Source organism: Scyliorhinus canicula, chromosome 7, assembly GCF_902713615.1.
Source record: "Scyliorhinus canicula chromosome 7, sScyCan1.1, whole genome shotgun sequence".
NCBI lineage: Eukaryota > Metazoa > Chordata > Chondrichthyes > Carcharhiniformes > Scyliorhinidae > Scyliorhinus > Scyliorhinus canicula.
Genome location: NC_052152.1, coordinates 173,859,883 through 173,882,819, shown reverse-complemented (window position 1 = coordinate 173,882,819; position 22,937 = coordinate 173,859,883). Strand labels below are relative to the sequence as shown.

Genomic DNA, 22,937 nt, shown 5'->3' with positions numbered 1-22,937 from the left:
CATACTGGTGGAACCTCCGCATGCCAAATACGACAGCCAGACTCTCCTTTTCGATCTGGGCATAGTTACACTCAGCATTGGCAAGTGTGTGAGACACCAAGGCGATTGGCCGCTCTGACCCGTTGGACATTCGGTGTGCGAGAACGGCTCTCCCCGTCATAAGGAGAAGCGTCGCACGTGAGGAGAAGTGGTTTTGCAGGGTCGAAGTGTGTAAGCAGCTTCTAGGAGGGCCACCGCCGCTTAACCTCTTGGAACGCCTCCTGGTGCACGGGGCCCCATTCCCACTGGTGTCCTTTATTCAATAATTGGTGGAGCGGGCTGAGCAACGTGGCTAGGTTGGTGATGAATTTCCCGTAGTAATCGATGAGCCCTGAGAAAGAAAGGAGTTCGGTCTGACCTTTAGGGATGGTAGCCTGTTGCATGGTCCGCACCTTTTCTCCCACTGGGTGAAAGCCGTGCCTGTCTACCCGATACCCTAAATAGGTGACCTCGGGGGCGTTAAAAATGCACTTCTCCCTGTGGAGGTGAACACCGGCCTGTTCAAATCGCTTCTGCCAGGTTCTCCAAATGTTCCTTTTCTGAGGCCCCAGTGATGATTACATCATCCGGATATACGGCCACCCTGGGTACGCCCACAGGTTGTTTTCCATCATTCACTGGAAAATCGCACAGGATGATGAAACTCCAAATGGCAATCGGGTGTATTTGTACAACCCTCTGTGGGTGTTGACGGTGACGAACCTCCAGTAGCCGGGATCTACAGCCAGCTGCAAATACGCATTGCTTATGGTGAGCTTTGTGAACATTCCCCCCCCCCCCCCCCAGTGGTTTTGGCGCTGAGATTCGAGGAACCGGTTAATGGTCAAGGCGAAAAACCCGGTTCACTGTGATCTTTTGGTCGCGCACAGACGCACGGATCCGTCAAGTTTTAACACCGGAACCACTGGCGCAGTCCAATCGGCGATAATACCCAAGTGCTCCAAGCGATCCAACCCTGCATCAACCTTGTGCCATTGTGATTATGGTACTGGGCGGGCATGGAAATAATGGGGTTGTGCATTTTCCTCTACACTGATTTTTGCCACTGCGCCTTTTATTGTGCCAAGGCTTTCGGCGAAAACTCCAGGAAATTTTGACTGCTCTCCTTCCGGATCGTGGGGGTACATACGGCAAACGTGTTGCCAATCCAACTTTAAACGGCGCAGCTAGTCGAGGCCCTGTAAGCTGGGTCCTCCACTGCGGACTACCACCAAAGGCAAGCTCGACGACTGGTCTCTATACGACAGGGTCACGTGGTTGATGTGGTCAATGACCAAGGGTTCTCCTCTGTGTGTAGCCACCTGGGCATCCATGTCCCAAAGATCCAAGGTCTCAAGACCGACCTGAATCATGGCAAACGTTCAGCGGCTTATGACTGAGACCTCTGCTCCTGCGTTGACTTCCATGTCAATGGAGTGTTCATTTACCTTCACTGCAATTCAGATTGGTGCAACTCTGGGGGCTGTAATGCCAAGCAAATGCTGGTACATGTCTTCCTGTTCCTCGATATAATATGTTTGGCCCCTAGGGGGGCAGTAACGGCTGGGGGGTTGGCAGGGAATGGCACCTTCATGAGCCATCTGGCATCCCGTCCCCAGTCATGGCATCTGGCCTGCTGCCTACGGCCGCTATCTTTGTGCTCCTGCTCAGCGGAGTTGCCCAGGTTGCTCCCAGGTGCATCATGGTGACGGCCTCAGTTCCGCAGCTGGTCCTGCTTTGCGGAGGCTCACATCTCTTGTGCCTCGTTGTAGCTTGTTGGCGTTTGTTCTGACTACCGAGGTTCAGGATTGCCAGGCCTTGGAGCTCTTGGACCCCATGTTCTTTGCTCTCCTGGGAAATGGCGACGTCTACGACCTGTTGGAGGTTAAGCGGGCCTCTGTAAGAAGTTTCCTCTGGGTGTCGGCATCTTGGAGTCCACAGACAAAAGGGGGACATCACACTTACCTGGTCTGGCCTACATGTGATTCCAGATCCACTGCACTATGGTGTTGATTGGGTCCAGAAAGTGTATCAGTGGGTCATTGGACATGAAAATGCCAGAGCTAGGCATGAGGGGGACCTTTTTCAACTTACGTCTCTAAGGGGTTGTGAATCATGACTCTTTAAAACCCTGGCCAGACTCCATAAACATTGTGGAGGAATAGGACATCCCTATCTCTGCAATGGAACCTGCCAGGTCAAGAGTGTCGGATGTGGTCTCCCAGTACCCTTTAATGGCACGAAAATTAGACAGCCTGAGGGAATGGGGTTGGGATTCCAGAATCAGGAGCCGCTTTCCAATTTCAAAGGGCTCCCAAGTCAAACCGCCTAATTGAAAATTCAGACTTATTTTTTTTTCAAAGTAACTGTAATTTAGTTTTGTAATCATCATTAATTCATTTTATTCCAGATTTTTAAATTGAATCAGAATTCAATCGCTTCTATGGTGGGATTTGAATTAATATCGCTGGAGCAGAATCTGGGCCTCTGGATTACTAGCCCAGTAACATTACCGCTACGCTACCATGCAGTTACAACAGTGCCAGCACACTAAACATACTTAATTGACTGTAACGCATTCTGGGCTCTCTAGAAGTTGTGAAAGGTGCAATACGAATACAAGTCTTGCTTTTTCTTTCTCTATCCACTTTGCTGAAATATTTGTCAATGGGCTGTAAATGTCGACTGCCTGTCTTCAATCTGGTTGAAATCACAGTTATAGTCCCAGAGGTCTAAATTTCCATCCGGGTAGCGGGAATTTGAAATGTTCCTGGCTCCGCATTCCCACTTCGGGGGAAAAAGTGGCTCCGGAGGTGCAGAGCGGAATCCTCTGTCCCGGGACGCCCGGAATGTGTTCCACGATGGGACGGAGAATCGGATGTCGGGGGGAGAATTAGGAACGCGATCACCCCCCCCCCCCCACCCCCGGCGCTGTGAACAGGGTCTATGATGCACTCCGACGGGGTAATGTAAATAAATGCAAATGGTTCTGAATGATTCATTTGCATCTATTAGTCAGGCCCAGCACCCAATGCTCCAACCTCCCATCATTCTCTGGTCCCCGTGGCTGGGAATTATGTGGGCGTGGATCACGTGGTCTCAGCAATTGTGAACTTGATGAGGTGGACCTTGCAGTGGTCCAAGGGGCTCACTAGGCCCACCCACCGTGAGGTCAACTACATCAGGGCTATGCACTGGTAGAGCCCATCTGAGGCTTGGGTCACTGTCTGTGCGGAGTCTGCACATTCTCCCCGTGTCTGCGTGGGCTTCCTCAAGGTGCTCCGGTTTCCTCCCACAAGTACCAAAAGATGTGCTTGTTCGGTGAATTGGACATTCTGAACTCTTCCTCAGTGTATCTGAACAGGTACCGAAGTGTGGGTACTCAAAGGTGCCTTGGCCATAACTGTGATATGAACACACTGTCCTTGCAGGCATGTGTAATACCAAGGGAGTATTCCAGCAAGGTCCTGTAAGCTACAGGCCACACCATGGCACTTTAAAGTGGCTTGCACACAAGCACAGTTCATGCAACCCATGAACAGACCCTCCTAACAATATAAGTATGCGCGCTACTTGTGATCTGGGTGTCCTTGTCAATGAAAGTGGAGAGGCTGGTGCAGCATGCAATTAGGAAGACAAATGGTCTGTTGGTCTTCATTGGAAGATGTGGAGATGCCAGTGTTGGACTGGGGTGAGCACAGTAAGAAGTCTTACAACACCAGGTTAAAGTCCAACATGTTTGTTTCAAACACTAGCTTTCGGAGCACGAATTCACCTGAGGAAGGAGCAGTGCTCCGAAAGCTAGTGTTTGAAACAAACATGTTGGACATTAACCTGGTGTTGTAAGACTTCTTACTGTGTTCATTGCAAGAGGATTTGAATTCTGATGTAGAGATGTCTTACTGCAATTATACCGGAGTTTGGTGAGACCACTCCTGGAGTGTTGGGTGCAGTTTGGTCTCCTTACCTAAGAAAGGATACATAGAATATACATAGAATTTACAGTGCAGAAGGAGGCCATTCGGCCCATCGAGTCTGCACCGGCTCTTGGAAAGAGCACCCTGCCCCCTATCCAAGGTCAACACCTCCACCCTATCCCCATTACCCAGTAACCCCACCCAACACTAAGGGCAATTTTGGACACTAAGGGCAATTTATCATGGCCAATCCACCTAACCCGCACATCTTTGGACTGTGGGAGGAAACCGGAGCACCCGGAGGAAACCCACGCACACACGGGGAGGATGTGCAGACTCCGCACAGACAGTGACCCAAGCCGGAATCGAACCTGGGACCCTGGAGCTGTGAAGCGATTGTGCTATCCACAAGGCTACCGTGCTGCCCCGGAGGGAGTGCAGCAGAGGCTTGGTAGGCTGATACTGGGGTTGGGGGTCGGACTGTTCTGTGAGGACAAATTGATTTGACTGTGCCTGCAATTCACTAGAGATTAGAAGGAAGAGAGGAGCACTGACTGAAACATATAAAATTCTAACAGGGACAGACTAGACACAGGGAGGATGTTTTCCCTGGTTGGGGAATCTAGAACCAGGGGACACAGTCTCAGGATGTTGCAGTTAATATTTTTCCCACATCTGGACTGTGATAGAAAGATTCAACAACGCTCATTAAGAAAACGAAACTAAGCTTTATTTACGAATTACAACTGTCTGCATGCAGAAATGGCTGAAACTTGGAGTCGGGTCCGTCCCAAGTCTGCGCTATTACAGACAAATAGGACGATATTTATACGTTATAGAATCAAGATAACATGAATACAGCTTGGTCAGGAATTTGATCAAAAGTAAAACATAAGCAATATCATAAAACTGGCGTCACCTTGCTGACCTTATGAGGACTCGGGGTCTCATATCATTATCTTGTCTTTTGATCGCATGTTTAAGAAACGGAGCAAACTTGTTTAAGTATCCAAAGAGACGAGTTCTAGCTTATCTTGTGTATTTAGACTGCTCTGGGTTATGACGACTGAGTTTTATCCGAGCTTAGAGTCAGCCAGTTTTCGGGTCAAGTTGACCTTTTCTGCTTGTATTTGTGCCTTAGGTTATGCGAAGTCAGTTTAAATTTCATTGTACCAAGAAACTTGACTAGTTTTCCCATCATGCCATTATTTGCTTCGCACAACACCACAAGGATAGGGGGTAGACCATTTAGGACTGAGATGAAGAAAAATCTCTTCACTAAAAGGTTGCGAACTTGTGGAATTCTCTGCTACAGAGGTTGTGGAGGCCAAGTCACCAAAATGTACTCAAGAAAAAGATAGATAATTTTTAGATTTTAATGGTCAAGCGGTATGGGGAAGAAATGGGACTATGGCATTAAGATTGAGGATCAGATATGATCATACTAAATGGCAGAGTAGGTTTGAAGGGCTGATTGGCCTACTTCAGCTCCTATGTTCTATGTTTCCATCAGTGAGCGGATCATGTGAATATATCTAAACATGGATTTGGTGCCACATGCAGTTCCATGACCTGGTGCACTCGGGCAAGGTGAGCTGTTTGACTGGAGCATACACTTGTCTCTGGTTTCAGTCTCAGATGACAGAAAGTATTCAAACCTCAAAGTCATTCATCCAGTGGAGCAGAGGGTCATGCAGATGGCATGTGTAGCCTTCCTTAGCTAGTGAAGGAGATGACAAATTGCCGATCATGGGTGCCAAAGGCGGTGTTAAATGCACCTTCCATCATGGTTTCATTGGTGGCGGTAATGATTGTTCAGCATGAGGAAGTGGATCCAGCATGATGGCCGTTTGGCTCATGTGAGAGCAAAAAAGAAGGATTCTGGCCAAAGCTTCTGCTCACATAATTTTTGATAATGACCTGTAACTGCATTGTGCTCACATTGAGAAGGGATTACACTCATTATCTCAAGTTATTTCTGACACAGATCCCATTGCTGTACGTCCATAGCCCCCAAGTCGGAACATCTCTTGAACAAAGGAAGGTGGAGAGGTGGCCAAGAAAGAACTGTCCCACCTCACCAGTCCACAGTCCATTAACACAGTGCTGAAGGGGGAGTAGTGCCCATGTAGAACTGGTTGCACATGGTGAAGGTCACAGCATGAGTGTGCAAGAGGAGATCGGACACATCTGTGAAGAGTCCCCCTGGGAGGACAGAGAGCAGTGACAATTATGCTACAGCTGGTATAGAGGTGGGACCTTAGGAGTCACCTTCTGGGGCACAGTACTTGGATCAGTAGCAACAAATATGTGGACAGCTCGTGGAATTCCTTCAGGCAATGCACATTCATGCAGGAGTTCATCGCGACGATGAGTTGAACCTTGTCTTAGGCACCGCCTTGGAGTGTTCGAGCTCAAAAGACACCACAGCGTCTCTACGCTGATGCATTCACAGAAGGTGTTATGTCTCGCATTGTTAAATATACATTCTCATTTCCTGTAAATACACTATATACATTAAAGGGATGGCTGTATTAATCTATACTTGCTCAGTGGTGTATATATTAACCAGGTAGACCTACTATTGCATGATCTTACCAATGTTACTAAAGATTACGGCCAAAAGCCAATGCTCAGTCACTTGTCAGTTGTGAAAGGTGAAGCAATCATAGTCAAATCAGCTGCTCTGTGAAATAGCCACTGCTGGTAAAGATAAAGTCACCTAAAGAATCCCAGATGACCATAGGCTGCATTCCACTTTAACCTAAAGATCACAGTGCTCTTAGGGAGGGAGTTGTGGGATATTGAGCCAGCGACAGTTAAGGAATGGCAATATGGGTCTAAGACTGGTTGGTGTGCAGACTGGAGGTGACTTTGCAGGTGGTGGTGTTTCCATGTATCTGCTGACCTTGTCCTTTCAGCTGGTAGAGGTTGTGGGTTTGGAAGGTGTTGCTAAAGGAGCCTGGTTGGGTTGCTGCCATTCACCTTGAGGATGAAACACATTGCTGCTACAGTGCATTGGTGATGGAAATGTTTAGGGTTCCCAATCAAATGGGCTACTTTGTCCTGCATTGTGTTGAGATTCTTGAGTGTTTTTGGAGCTGCACACATCCAGGAAAGGGGAGAGTGTCCCATCATAATCCCAACTTGTGCCTTGTAGATTGTGTACAGGCTTTGGGGAATGAGGAGGTGGGTTTCAAGCTGCAGGATTCCCAGCCTCTGATCTGCTCTTGTAGCTACAGTATTGTAAGGATAGTCCAGTTCAGTTTCTGGTCAATGGTAATTCCCAGGATGTTGATAGTGGGGAATTCAGCGATGGTGATGTCATTGAATGTCAAAGGTAGATGGTTGGATTCTCTCATGTTGGAGATGGTCATTGCCTGGCACTTGTGTGGTGGTAAAGATACTTTATGCTGCCCAGTCTTGAGTTGCATTTCTGCCTTTCCTCTCCATGCTGCATGTATAATGGATAGGAATCAGAGAGAGGGCATAAACAGGGCTTTTTCAAGTTGGCAGGCAATAAATAGTTAATGCCGCAAGGATCAATGCTGAGACCTCAGCCATTTACAATCTATATTAATGACTTGGATGAACAGACAGAGAGTAATGCATCAAAATTTGCTGACAATACCAAGCTAGGTGGGAATGCAAGATGTGGGGATGATAAAGAGTGGCTGCGAAGTAGTATATATAGGTTAAGTGAGTAGGAAACAAGGTGGAAGATGGGGTATAATGTACAGGCGTGTGAAATGATTCACTTTGGTCGCAAGAATAGAAAAGCAGAATATTTTTTAAAAGATGCGAAAGTGTTGACGTTCAAAGAGACTTGGGTGTGCTTCTACGAGGAATGTAGACAGTAAACATGTAGATGCAGCAAGCAATTAGGAAGGGGAATGGCATGTTGGTCTTTAATGCAAGGGGTTTAAAGCACACGAATAAGGAAGTCTTGCATCACTTGGAAAGGGTTTTGATGAGATCGCATCTGCAATACTGTGTTCAGTTTTGGTCTCCACATTTCAGAAAGGATGTACGTATTGGAGGCAGTTCAACAGAAGTACACTAGATTGGTGCCTGGGATGCGGGGGTTGTCCTTTGATGAAAGGCTGAGTAAATTGGACTTATATTGTCTGGAGTTTAGAAGAAAGAGAAGTGATCTCATTGAAACCTATAGAATTCTGAAGGGCTGAGATAGGGTGGACGTGATTGTTTCTGTTGGTCGGAGAATCTAATGGGGCTGCAGTGTCAGGATTTGGGACTAATCATTTCGGACTGAGCTTACTTCACTCAAAGGTTGTTGAATATTTGGAATTCTCCAGCCTTGAGTGTTGTAGATGCTTCATTGGTGAATACATTTAAGGCTGGAATAGACAGATTTTTGATCCCTCAGAGAATTAAACAATATAGGATATGCTCCTATTGTGTGTGTTCTTGTCTGAGGGTCCTGCACCCATTTTTGTAACATTCCTTCCTGCACGGACAATTCTGTGTGCACCCAGCGAGATTGGCAGTCTGAAATGTTGCCCTCTTGGGTTACAAGGCAAAGGATAATGAAGAGGAGGCCACGCAAATGTGACTTTGCTTTTTCTCAGTACCAAGTGGTGGAATATACACAGCACATTTTACACCGGTCCACAGTGAAAGTTTCTGTTCGCTCTTATCTCGTCAAATGGCCCGGCTGATTTGGAAATGTCCTGGCATCTTTCATGCATCTTTGAATATCGGATACAACAAGAATGGGGTAGGTCTTCCGGATCCAGGTCCTGCCCGCTGTTTTGAACCCTCCATGGAGACTCCCTAATTCTGAAAACCCAGCCTACCAACTTCACACTTAATGTGGATATCATGCGAGAGGGTCCATGAACAGAGACCTAGGTCCTAACCTACTGAAATCTTGGTACCAATTTTGTACACTAATTTATGGCATATTACAAAAGAATTTACTGGGCAGCACGGGGGAGCAGTGGTTAGCATTGCTGCCTACGGCGCTGAGGACCCGAGTTCGAATCCCGGCCCTGGGTCATAGTCCGTGTGGAGTTTGCACTTTCTCCCCGTGTCTGCGTGGGTTTCGCCCCCAAAGATATGCAGGTTAGGTGGATTGGCCACGCTAAATTGCCCCTTAATTTGAAAAAATTATTGGGTACTCTAAATTTATAAGGAAAAAATAAAAAAATAAAAGAATTTACTCAGCTTCCAGAGGAAAGAATAATAAAATGTTCATGATCTTTCATGAGAAAGGAGTTGTGCGAAACTCAACTCAGATATATTGGGAAGAAGGGATGTAATGTCAAACACAAACTAGGCACAGATTCTTGGAGGTTATTTCATCACAACCTGGACATTAATTCTGGGGATGAAGGGATTCAGTGAAATATAGAGCACAATTTTGACATGGATTCTGGGGATGAAGAAGTGCCATGCAGAACACAATCCAAACATACGTTTCAAATTAATCATACGATAGCAACAAATAAAAGCTGCCATTTTTAGTTTGCCTTATGATAAGAAAAAGAGGGCAGTTAAAGTGACCCAGATGTATTTTCTCTGTTGACAAATCAGCCAGAGAGCCAAACAGTCCCTTTTCTTCCCTAAAGGGCAACCAGCAAACAATTTATTCAGTTGTGCTACCAGTCTTGCTGCCTCCAGCTTCATAAACGCAGTCATTGACTCACTTACCACTCTGTCTACTGATGCCTTTCCAAAAACAATAACTTTCATGTAACAGAAGATCACAACCACCTAAACCCACCAACTTAATCTGAGAGAGTCGGTCACAAATAATTTTGATACACTGGCGGAAATGACCTTGAATGTTCTCTGGGTACTTAAAAAAGAATCACTCATTTTGTTGCTGAGGTAATGATTTATTTTACTTATATATTGTTGATCGAAAAATCAGATACAGTATGATAAGAAATATCAAATGTCTAAATAGCTATTTTTGTCTTTTAATTGATGATAAATACATAAATGCTGGGTATAGTTCGATAATTTTTGTAATGAATATATTGCAACGATTCTTGAATATATTGCAACTTATAACATGATTGCTTTTCATAATCTAGTAGCTGCAATAATGATGTCCTATTAGATTGTGATGCAGATATGAGAAAAGGTGATGACAGTGAACAATATGACGCAAACAACTTTCTTTTAATATTCACTGAAAATGTACAAATTAAAATCTTTCTTTTGTATGATATGGGGCAAAACTATTATCCTTTACTGATACTTTTTTCAAAAGAAGATTCAAAATACTGACGACTACACTTATCATTTCTGATGAATTACTGTAATTTATTCTGCATTTTGTCTAATTCTAACATTAATTATTAGTTTTTGTGAGCAGATATCATAGAAGGAAAAAGAGTACTAATACTATGGTAGGTTGGGAAGGCTAGTGCAGAGATAACACAATTATTTTGTGTGGGGATGAGGATATTTTAAATGTGTTAAGGATTCTTAAAGTTCAAGGTGATATTGTACAGACACAGTTCCTGACAGTGAATAAGTACACCCGCTTCAATTCTACAGAGAGGATGCTCTTTATTTATTACATACATGCATCTTTATGAATCAGACACAAGTTTCAAATGTTAACATAAGCACTGGCAATTTAAAAAAAAATAAACTAGGGCCACTACGTTGAGGACCAGTTTGCAAAAAAAAACATACAATGCAGGGGTAATTGTTTATCATTATTTAATATGTAAGACACTAGCTAATAAATCTCAAAGATTTATTACTGTTTTCCATTGCAAAAATCCTTTGAGTAATAGTTTATAAGATATTGTGCAAATACTGTAAACGTGATCTGGGATGCTGCACAACAACTGTATGACTTGGAGACATGATTCTCTTGGCTGAAGGAAGGTAAGAGAGGAAAATGACTCTAGATGCATACTTTTGAAATGAGCTGCAATCTTATGCTTACAATGGAAATGGTATCCGCCTGAATTGTATTTTGAAGGTGCTCCTGTAAACTACCTGTACTTTGCATAAGGGAAGAAAATATATTTTAATTTTCCAACTAACAGAGCTTTGCTGCTGCTTGACTTGATACTGCTAGTTGGTGTAACACCTTCCCTTTTCTACAAAAAGGCAGTATATGTGGCTTGTGCTAATTAAATAATTTTAGTGTAGGCAATACTTAACACGTCTGATTTATTGCGCTATATTCATTTGGAACAATAAAATGTTAAATATTTTATTTATTGGCTCTGGGATTCTACCCATGTTAATTGTGTGCCTTACTTAAGAAGCACTATAAATTTTCCTAAATACTATCTGGCACTATTCAAACATAAATTTTAATTAATTCTTTCTTCATAAAAAGCAAAAGCTATTTTTATCGTAAATGACTGAATAAATTACCAATAAGTATTATATAATTGATTTTGTCCTTTACCCGGCATTCTGCTATTATATTATGGATCGTCTATGGTGGTTAATTTTCACATAACTGATAATTTGTTCCAGATTATTATTTTGCATTCTTGTTCCACGTCTATGCATGGTTTGTACTCAGGAAAATGTTGTGATTATGTGGATGTTTAAAAAAAATTAACTCTCCTAAGATTATTCTTCATCAGCCTGCATATTTTATGAATAAACAATATAAGTAATATTATTAGTTTTTGATGAAAGGAACAAGTTGCTTTACATTGTTAATTCTACCTGGTGGATAAGCACTGAAAATTGATGGGTTTGGTTCCACATTCCATATTATTTGAAAAGAAATTCTCTGCCCTCTTGAGTTTAAGGTATTTTAAGTAGTAATCAGATGCACTAGCCCATCAAGAAAGTTAATTTACTGTATGTGTGGTTACAATTTCCTGATTAGTTTCTCCTTATTTATTTGCCTGATTTGTATATTCAAACATAAAATAAAATATTCTAGCGCTAGATGCTGATATTTTTTACTTTTAGAAGTAATTTTTGAAAGTCAAGGATAATTTGAACTAAAGTATTTGAAAATATCATGCTTATAATTACAAAAAGCACAAGTAAGGCGATGTTGCTTTGCATTACATAAAATATATGGGGCTGGATTCTCCACCCCGCCGCACCACGGGCGCGATTCTCCGCACCCGCGGAAAATTGCGAAGTTGGCCGTGAAAACGGCCGAGTTCTGCGACGGCCCGACACGACCCATTTCCCGAGATATTCACGTCCGGGAAATGGGCTAGGAACGGGGCCGCGTCAATCACGTGCGCGATGACGCCAGAACGCAGCGACGCTACGAACACGCCCACGTGACGCCACCCGACGCCGTAAAAAGGCGCGGGCGAGCACAGAAACTGTAGGCCAAGATGTCGGAGCTGAGGAGAGCAGCCTCCCGATTTGTGGAGGCTGATGTGGAGATGCTGCTCGATTCCATCGAGCAGAGGAGGGGCATCATCTGCCCGTGTAGAGGGCATTGCCACCCTGCCAGCGCGGTGCGCCAGGCCTTGCGTGAGGTTGCTGCTGCCGTCAGTGCTGTGGGGAAGACCCCTCATTCAGCTGACCAGTGTCGGAAGAAGATGCACGACCTCACCAGGGCTGCCAGGGTAAGTGCCAAGAGGGTGCCCCCGGGTCACAACCATCCCTCCCCCCCCTTTACTTAATCACCCACCTCCCCCCCTGGCACGGGGGGTAGAGGGGGATTGTGGCAGAGTGAGTTGAGGGTGGTTCACAAAGTTGTCACAGACCCAGCGCTCTGGCCCCCGTGGAGAGATGCAATCGTCTTATTACAACTTGACCCCCCAAACTGTACCAGTATCTGAACGGACTGCTGATACCTGCCGTATTGTAATGATCTACCTATGCCCCCTCCCCCAACAGGACAAGACCGCTCACAACACCCGTGAGCGGAACAAGACGGGAGGGGGTTCGCCCATCCTGCGGCCCCTCACCACTTTTGAGCAGATGGCCCTGGACCTTGTTGGCAGATCTGCTACTCGGGAGATCGCGCAATGCGAGGTTGGCGGAGCTGCAACAAGTGAGACAACCCTGCATGACAAACACCCCCCCTCCCCCATCCTCTGTTCCTTCACACACCCTGCCCACTTGGACACCTCCCCCATTCTCTGTCCCTTCATACACCCTGCCCACTGGGATACCTCCCCCATCCTCTGTCCCTTCACATTCTGCCCACTGGGACCGTCCAGCACCCGGCCGAGCGTCTCTAAATAACCCGTTTCATTCTCTTCCCTAGGACGTGATGCCGAATGACCAGGGCCGTCTGGCTCCAGACGGACACAGGCATCTGCCCCCACCTCAGCCGGGGCCGCACGACAGAGGGTGCCTGATCAGCGGGGAGTCCCATCCTCCCCAACAGAATCTGTGGAGCAGGACGCCCAGAGGGCGGCGACACCGCTAGATAAAGTAATGGCCTGCGAACGCACTGCGGCCTCTCAGCGGGCCGATGACATCGAGGAGGCGTCCACCCAAGATGACCTCGAGCTTGCGGCACAGCTATCTCCCACACCATCCACCATCCCAGAGACACAGACCCCGGCTGGCCTATTTAGTGATGAGGCTCCTGGGTCACAGTCTGGGTCGCACATCACAGCTGAGCAGGTACAGCAGGTGGAGGTCGGAGCAGCCGAGGGCCCAGACTTGCGGAGGCCAGGCCAGGCCCAGCATGCAGCTGGCTCCCAGACGTTTTCAGAGTTCCTGGACTTTCTCAACCCACCCGCACAGCCGATGCATCACGAAACCCAGGGACACAATGACGGGATGAGGGCTGTCTTCCAGACTCTGCAGACGCTGTTAGAGGAGTCGAACCGCGTCCACGAGCAGGGAGTGGTGCCGCTCATGTCAGAAACCCAGGCCGACACCGCACGGGTGGCATCCGCGGTGGAGGCAATGGGTGAAACGGTTTTGGCCATGGGTCAGGTTATGCAAGACGTTGGGCTTCACGTGCACGCGTCATCCTCGGCCCTGGACAGGGTTGCCCTCTCACAGGCAGCAATGCGCCAGAGCCAAAGCGACATTGCCGGCGCGCTGCAGGCCTTGGCCGAGTCTCAGTAGGCCATTGCCCAGTCGCAGCAGTCAGTCGCGGAGAGCATCAACCGCCTGACACACGTGCTGGATGGCGTCGTGCACTCACAGGTTGAGTTCGCATAGTCCCTGGCGGGAATGTCTAACTCCCTGGACTCCGTCTCTGCAAACCTTTGGATCCTGGTGGATACCGTTGCAGGCCTCCAGGACTGGCAGCGCCAGGTGTCAGTGACGCGACCGGGCACCTCTCCGCTCGCACCTCTGTCCCAAAGTGAGGCCCGGGGGCCACCGGGCTCCCCGAGGAGAGAGGAGGTTTCGGGGCCCGTCCCATTAACTCCATCACGGGACGTCCCGGAATTCTCGGCCTCCCCCCGTCCCATCCCTGGTGCATCGGGTGGGCAGCAGGCAGAGCAGGGTGGCCCATCAAGGCCGGGTCGCCCCAGGAAACGCTTGCCGAAGGAGAAACTAGTCGAAGGGGGCGATTTGCAGCAGTCCTCCTCCACTCCTGCTGTATCATCTGGGGAATCACTTAGACATAGTGGTAGGGCCCGTAAGGCAACAAAGATAGACACTGAGTAAGTTGGCACGGGTGAAGGGCACAGTTTAGTTGTAGGGGCTAGGGCACCTGTAAATGTTTGTTCACATTAAACGCACTGTTCCACCTTACTTGTAATACCGTGTGATTGTTCCACAGCCACAGGATTCGTGATGGTGACCGAGTGTCGCTGGGGTTGACGAGCGGTGAAATTTCGGTGCCGGGTGTGCAGTCCCCCCACCCCCTCCCACAGCTAGACCACGCGGGCACGTGATAGAGTGTCTGTGACGATCTCAGCGGCCACCAAGGTGGATGGTTCAGCTATTGCCATGGGTCAGACTCTCTCTAACGATTCTGAGCTCACAGCTCTTCGCAGAGCGGGCTGTCATCATTCCACATGGCACTGATCACACCCGCTGACACAGCCATCAATGTTGTGCCATACCGTCTGGACCCAGTGGTAAGGGTGATGTCGAAGTGGAGCAGTGCACACTGAGAGGGGGTGGGGGGGGGGGGGGGGGGGGGGGGGGGGGGGGGGGTGGCGGGGGGGGGGGGGGGGCCCTGTGGTGGTGGCAGTTGTGTGTTGACCCTCTACACGACTAGCGATGCAGGTGGTGGTTTGGTGTTCAGCGGGGACGTCGCATGCGACGCGTGAACCGTGCTGCCACCAAGGTGTCGCGTGCCCGCCGTCCTCGCCGGGTCCGTCGTGCCGCCTCCTGGACATCACCAGCACCTGGGTCGTGTCTGCGTGCTGCGCCCGCCACTCCGCCAGCTTCCTCCTCCTCCTCCTCCTCCTCCCTCTCCTCCTCCTACTCCTCCTCCTCCTCTGTGCTGGCACCACTGCCACTGGCTTCTCCCTCCGCCTCCTGCAGCAGGTCATCTCCCCTCTGCATCGCGATGTTGTGCAGCGCACAGCAGACCACAACAATGCGAGCGACCCTGTCGGGCAGGTACTGCAGGGCCCCTCCAGAGCGGTCCAGGCACCTGAATCACATCTTCAGGAGGCCAAGGCAGCGCTCCACCACACCCCTGGTTGCTGCATGGGCCTCGTTGTATCGTGTTTCCACATTGGTCTGAGGCCTCCGTATAGGCGTCATCAGCCAAGACCTCAGCGGATAACCCCTGTCGCCTAGCAACCAGCCCCTCAGCCGGGGGGGACGCCCCTCAAACATCGCAGGGATGTACAACTGCGCCAGTATGTAGGAGTCGTGCACACTCCCTGGGAACCTTGCACAGACGTTCATGATCCTCATGTGGGGGTCGCATACCACCTGGATATTCATGGAGTATGTCCCCCTCCTGTTTGTGAACACCTCCCTGTCACCTGCAGGCGGGCGCATGGGGACGTGAACACAATCGATTGCCCCCTGCACCATCGGTATCCCGGCCACGCTGGCAAATCCACGAGCTCGTGAGTCTTGAGTTGCTCGGTCCTCGGGAAAGGTGATGTAGCGGTCCGCGATGGCATAGAGGGCGTCGGTCACATCCCAGATACACCTGTGGACCGATGACTGGGAGATTCCGGAGAGGTCCCCACTCAGAGACTGGAAGGAGCCGGTCGCATAGAAGTTAAGAGCGACCATCACCTTGATGGCAACCGGGATCGCGTGTCCTCCCCCCGTTCCACGTGGGGCGAGGTGCGCCATGAGGTGACAGATATGTATCACCGTCCGCCTACGCAGCCGGAGTCTCCTCCTGCAGGTGATGTCCGTCATTGTTAGGAAAGAGATCCGGGCACGGTACACTCTCGGCCTTGGTCGTCGCCTCTGGTGCCGTGGTTACACCCTCACTCTCTCCTCCTCCCGCCTCCTCCTCCTCCTCCCCCCCATGCTGCTCGACGACTGGCAACTCCTCGGCCCGTCCCTCTGCTGCTGCAGCTGGCCCTGCATCCACTGCGGGTTGTGGCTGTGGATGCTGCAGCATCTCCAAATGCAGTACAGCGGCCCCAACCACTGCGCAGAACACAGCCGTTCTGTTCGCAGACATTGTGCTAACCTACAGAAGGGTGGTGGGGGGCAGAGAAACGGGACATGTTAGACGGAGGTTAGTCGACACCTCGGCAGCCGCCTGCCACGGGATACCTGTGTGTCCCGGTGGCCTGGTCGCGCTGCTGACTACGTGGGCAGGCCCTAAACCTGATCACTTTCTGCATCCAACGGGCATTAACGACGTCCTCTTCACACGGTGCGTCAGTGGCCTGTGTCCGTAAGCCACAGGGCAACCAGCGCCGTGTACTTGTGACCCGGCACTCCATGGTCATGGTGGCAAGACATTTTGTAACCGGGGTTGGACGTGTCACGTCGAGAGAACTCCTCTTCCCTACCCCCCCCAACTCCCACCTCCCCCCCCTCCGTCCTCCCCCACGTCCCCCCGCGCTGTCTCCCCCACTCCCACCCTCCGTCGCCCCCACTCCCCCCTCCGTCCTCCCCCACTACCCCCCCTTCCATCCCCACACTCTCCCCCCCCTCAGACGCCCCCCATCTCCCCCACATCCCCCCATCAGACTAACCCCCTACTTCTCCCCCACTCCCCCTCCGTCTCCCTCACTCTCCCCCTCCGTCTCCCCCACTCCCGCCCTCCCGTCTCCCCACACCCCCCTCCGTCTCCCCCACTCCCCCCCTCCGTCTCCCCCACTCCCCACCGCTCTGGACCACCCTCCTGTTCTTGGGTATGCCTTCCCCGTTGTGGCCAGACTCCAGCAGTGCGCTGAGCTGTGCGCTCACCTAATCGAAGCTCTCGTCAGCCAGCACGACTGGTTGACGAACTTGAAAAGCAGGTGCGTTGGCCGGCGTGAAAACAGTGCGTGATGACGTCGGGACTTCGGCCCATCCGGGCTGGAGAATAGCGGGGGGCCAATAAGTAGCGATTCTGGTCATGTAGGGGCGCGTTCGAGGATGCCGACGTGTAGTTTGTGCGGGGTTCAGAGAATAGCGGGAGGGCGTCGGACCAGCGTCGCCGTGAAAATTTGCGCGGCCTGCTATTCTCCGAACCGGCGTGAGTGCGGAGAATCGTGCCCCACATTTCTGCCTCGACCTGCCGCCGGGATTCTCTGTTACGCCGGCCGGCCAATGGGGTTTCCCATTGTGGGGAAGCCTCACGCTGTCGGGAAACCCCTGGGCACCAGCAAAACGGAGAATCCGCCGGCGGAGAATCCCGCCCATGTTCTTTCATTTCATTCTGTTAAAATTTAATTATTTGTCTACTCATTTTAATACAACAATAATCTATTCTGAGAGATTGTAATTTGCATGAGCAACACAATTTTGTGATAAACTATATCTAACTCATTTCAAATGCAGGTAACTTCTCGATAGGACACGAAAATATTTTCGGCGCGATCTATCAGCCTCGTTGCTCCCGACTCGGTACGCGGCTAATCCGGAAATCGAGAGAGAGAGAGGCCTTCTGCGAGATTTACCGGCCTCGTTATGTCTCGCAAGATCTAACAAGACCTCATGAGGCATCGCGTTCTGGATCCCACCCTCAATGGCATCCTGGCAGTGCCACCTGGGTAAATGCACCCAAAACGGGCACCTGTTTCATTGCCATTAAATTGTGCCCTTTATTTTGAGGCAGCTTTAAATGCTCTCTGGCCTTCTGCTTCCATTGTCAATGCAAAGGATCTTTAACACCACAGTCATATGTACTTGTGGCAAATCTACAAATAATTACCTGAGGAAAGAGACAAAGGCCGGAATCTTCTGTTCTGGAATATTAGGTTTGAGGGTGGGCATGGAAGTGGAAATGACTTCAGCAGTGGTGGGGGTAGGGGAGACCACTCACCAGGTGTGCTGTTCAGCTCATTAAATATGCATCCACGAGCTGTTCACCAATTCTTGTGGTGGGGCAGGCAGGAAGGCCCCATCCTCACCATTACCTCTTGGGGTTGAAGGTCCAGGCACCAGATTTAAAGACATCCAGACAGCCTGCACTATCCCTCTGACTTTTACCCGGCTAATCCGCCAGGTGCATGCCACGTACGTACAGTCGTAAAAGTGAACATTCTAATTTATCATTGGTCGGGATCTTAATTTGGAGGGGAAATTAACTCTGTGAGCCGGCCTTTTAATAAGCATGCATGACATGCTAATGCGTGGAAAAAGATTTTGAGATACTGTTCATTAATTACCACAATGATAAGAGAGGCCATTGAACCCATCAAAGTTTACCCGCAGATTTTCCTTCTCTTCTTTATGCCCTGACACCGCAATGTCCAGTCTAAAACATTAAAGTGGCATTGGGGCATCCATGATGCTGGTCTGGTAACGGATAAAGGGTTGAGAAGCTGTGAGTCAGAGTTCTAAGACTGGGGCCTACTGGTTATTAATGAACAAAAAATCCGGATGAAAAAAGAAAATCGCTTATTGACACGAGTAGGCTTCAATGAAGTTACTGTGAAAAGCCCCTAGTCGCCACATTCCGGCGCCTGTCCGGGGAGGCTGGTACGGGAATCGAACCGTGCTGCTGGCCTGCTTGGTCTGCTTTAAAAGCCAGCAATTTAGCCTGGTGAGCTAAACCAGCCCCAGGATTGCACATAACCATCTTGAAAGGGGTTAAAGATAAAAGAATAACCATTTATCTGCCAGTCTTCAGCCTGATACCAGCTCCGTGTAATGTTAAGGAAGGCATGCTAAATAAAGCATTCTTTTAGTACTTAAAAAAAAATCATCTTACGGAAAGGGGGTTTTGCTGGCTAGGCCAGCATTTATTGTCCATCCCTAGTTGTCCTTGAGAAGGTGGTGGTGATGTGCCTTTTTGAACCACTGCATTCTCTGAGATGTAGGTACACCCAAGGTGCTGTTAGGGAGGAAGTTCCAAGATTTTGACCCAGCGACAGTGAAGGCATGGTGATATATTTCCAAGTCAAGATGGTGAGTGACTTGGTGGGGAACCTTCAGGAGGTGGCGTTCCCAGTCATCAGCAAAAATTCCACTTCTGACCTTACGATGGAAGGAAGGTCATTGATGAAGCAGCTGAAGGTGGTTAGGCCTCGGTTACTACCACGAGGATCTCCTGCAGTGGTGTCCTAGAACTCCAACCACCACAAACATGTTCCTTTGTGCTATGCATGACTCCAACCAACGGAGGGTTTTCCCTTGATTCCTACTGACTCCAGGACATCCACTACTGGTGGATGTGTCAAAGAGGTATTTATTATAAAATTGGATAACATAGAACTAATAATTGATAGTAGAGAGTGTCAGATGGAGCAAACCCACTCTCGTCATTGAGACTCAAAAAACCTATTTAGAGGCCCAGCCCTAATCTGCATGCTGCAAGTGAGCTCGGGGCAACAAATCTGTGCCCCGCTACAACTTCCAGTTCTGAGGGCAGAGACATTCCACAAGTTCCCACACTGAGGTAATTATCACAAAAATGTGTGTGTCAGGATAGAATTGCTTGTCAGGTGTTTTGAAGCAGTATCAGCCCTGCGCAAGAGTGGGTATTACCAGTGCGAGCAGCAGAGTTTGCATGTGGCAACAGAAGGAAGACCACTTATGGGTATGGCAATCAAATGTGCAGAATATGTGGGGAGGTTAATATTTTGTTTGATGCAGCTGCAATAAAGTGGTGCAGGACTCTACCAGGAATGAGAGCAGACTCTGAATCTTGTCTTTATAGTCTAGATCAGGTCATTGAACTCTGTGGTCTGATTTCACATCCTAGAGGTTGTTGGAAATATTACCAGTTAGGCAGTATTTGTATTAACATTTCAGGGCCTAAGAGTGCAGACGATCAAGATGAACGTTTTGCCAAGGTTCCTCTTTCTGTTTAGATCCATCCCGATCTTCATCCCCAAGGCCTTTTTCCAAAACGTAGACAGTCTAATCATGGCATTTGTGTGTGTGTGGGGGGGGGGGGGGGGGGGGGAGTCAGAGGGGGCCTGGCACTACCAAACCTACAATACTACCACTGGGCAGCAACAGCAGAAAAAGTGAGGGGATGGGTACAAGAACCCGACACAGATTGGGTACAAATGGAGGAGGCATCCTGTAAAGGAACGACCCTCTGGGCCCTGGCGACAGAAGCACTCCCATCCTCCTCAACAAGGTACACAATGAGCCCAGTGGTAGCGTCCACACTCAGAACGTGGACCCAGTTGAGACAGCACTTTGGGATAATCAAAATGTCCCCTATGGCCCCCATCTGCGGCAATCACAGATTCCCCCCAGCCATGCTAGATACCACCTTCAAAGGATGGGGCACACTGATGGTTGGGGACTTTTACGTAGGGTGCAGACTGGTGACACTGGACAAACTGACGAGGAAGTGGAAACTAGCAAAAGGACAGGAATTGAGACTCCTCCAAATAAAGCACTCCCTCTGCAAAGAGACAGTAGGGTACCCCAGGGCCCCAGAAAGCATACTACTAGAGGACCTGATAGGCACAAGCAGTGAGAAGGGGGGCTATGTGGGAAAATATACAGACAGCTACTGGACAGAGCCCGAACACCACTGGACGGGATCAGACAAAAATGGGAGGACGAACAGGGGACAGAGGTAGGATGGGGACTCTGGAGCGAAGCACTGAGCAGGGTGAGCTCCACCTCCTCCTGCGAAAGGCTAAGCCTAATGCAGCTGAAAGTGGTGCACAGAGCGCACCTGACCAGAACCCGAATGAGCAAGTTGTTCCCGGAGGTAGAGGACAATTATGTGAACGGTGCCAGAGGGGCCCGGCCAACCACACTCACATGTTTTGGGCTTGCCCCAAGCTTGCTGGGTTCTGGACAGCCTTCTCTGAGACAATGTCCAAAGTTGTGAGGGTGAAGCCATGCCCAATAGTGGCAATCTTCAAGGTTTCAGAGCAGCCAGAGCTACACATGGGCAAGGGGGCCAACGCCCTTGCATTCGCTTCCCTTATCGCACGCCAGAGAATCCGGCTCGGCTGGCGATCGGCAGCACCACCCAAAGCTGCAGACTGCCTCGCTGACCTCTCGGAATTACTCCACCTGGAGAAGATTAAGTACGCCACCCGAGGGTCAGAGGAAGGCTTCCTGGATACTTGGGGGCAGTTTGTTGGCCTGTTCCAAAACTTGTTCGAGGCGATCAACGAGGAGTAAGCCAGGGGAAAAAAAAAATGAAGAACCAAAGGACTGCGCAACCCGGGGGGGGGGGGGGGGGGGGGGGGGGGGGTGGAGGGGAGAAAAATGGGGAAACCACAAGAGAAGAGGCTGAAACCAAGAGGGGTGGGGGGGGGGGGGGGGAGGAAGGGGGGGATATCATAGGGCAGCAAAATGTACATACAGTTAGTCAAATAAAGGACAAACAAACCTCTCTGCAAATTAAAGCAAATTAGCGCGGGCAAGAAAAACGTTATGTACGTAAGCAACAACTGTTTATAAATATGAGAAAAGCCAATAAAAGGGAAAATATCCACACAAAAAAACCCATTTCAGGGCCTGAGGAATGTTCATTGACTTGATATGTTGGCGGAGCTTTCCGTTGCCTCCCTTGCCCAGCCTTGGCACCATTGTGAGACAAGCAGGAGGCAAAAGCAGCATTTACTGACCTTTGAAGTCATTGATGAACTGAAGCTTGCTAGTTGCACGCATGTGTATACAATGGGGAGACGGATCATTCTAATTATATGCTGGCAGGGCACTTAAATTGGGAGGGGGGGGGAGGAATATAATTCTGATGATTGGTATTTAATAAGTATTCATGAGATGCAAATACATGCAAATGAAGTTCCCAACAGGAACCACAGGCAACTTGAGCCACCTTCAACCAGCCATCAAAGTCAGGAGGACAACATTTCAAACCAATATCCTGCCTGTGTGAAGCTGGCATGCTCCATTATGGCAAATTTAGTGTGCCCTACGCACCATGATTCCCTCCACTGGCTGGAGTGGCAAATTCTACCCATAACTGTGTTTCCCTGTCCATGGATGCTGCCTGACAAGCTGCGTATTTCCACCATTTTCTGTTTCTGTCCCAGGAACTGATGTCTGCCTTCATAATAATATGCCCAATTAGCAGCATGATTCATGCTGATGGCAAATTTAAATGAAACATATGCAGGTGACAAGGAGTAAGTGGCATGGTTTCCCATTTTAGGCGCAAGTTAAAAATTTGTCCCTTTATCTCAATAAGACTTTTGCATTTCACTGTCAGGATTGCTGCCGAGGCACTGTAACAGACTTTGTTTAGACAGTAACTAGTTGACTTGTGTACACACTGATCATTCCTGGGTTTGTACTATGGTAGGTACCTTAGGCTTACTGTCAGCAAATTTGTGAGTAAAAACGTCACAACAATTCAAGTTGTGCCAGCACCATTACAAAGTGAAGACTTGCCTTTACGTACCAAAACAAAATGATATACAAATTCACATATAGATAATGCAGAGAATAGTAATTAGTCAGCATGGATTAAAGATGTATGCAAATCTAAGCTGGCTTTCATTCAACATGCACAAAGTCATCCCAATTTATTCATTATTCTGTATAATATACCACTGCATCTGCTAATTCCTGTCTTTCACT

The 22,937-nt window shown here is 48.9% G+C and overlaps 1 long non-coding RNA gene across 2 annotated transcripts in view; it reads left to right on the top strand.

The window, feature by feature from the left end:
• Positions 1-22,937, top strand: part of LOC119969558 — a 206,247-nt gene that overhangs the window by 162,278 nt on the left and 21,032 nt on the right. Inside the window, exon 1 of one of the 2 annotated variants that reach the window (XR_005461410.1) lies at positions 9,399-9,788. The exons of the other annotated variant lie outside the window; for it this stretch is intronic. This is a non-coding gene — a long non-coding RNA (uncharacterized LOC119969558). Of the gene's footprint in view, positions 1-9,398; positions 9,789-22,937 lie in introns of those variants that run through there. 2 annotated transcript variants of the gene reach the window in all.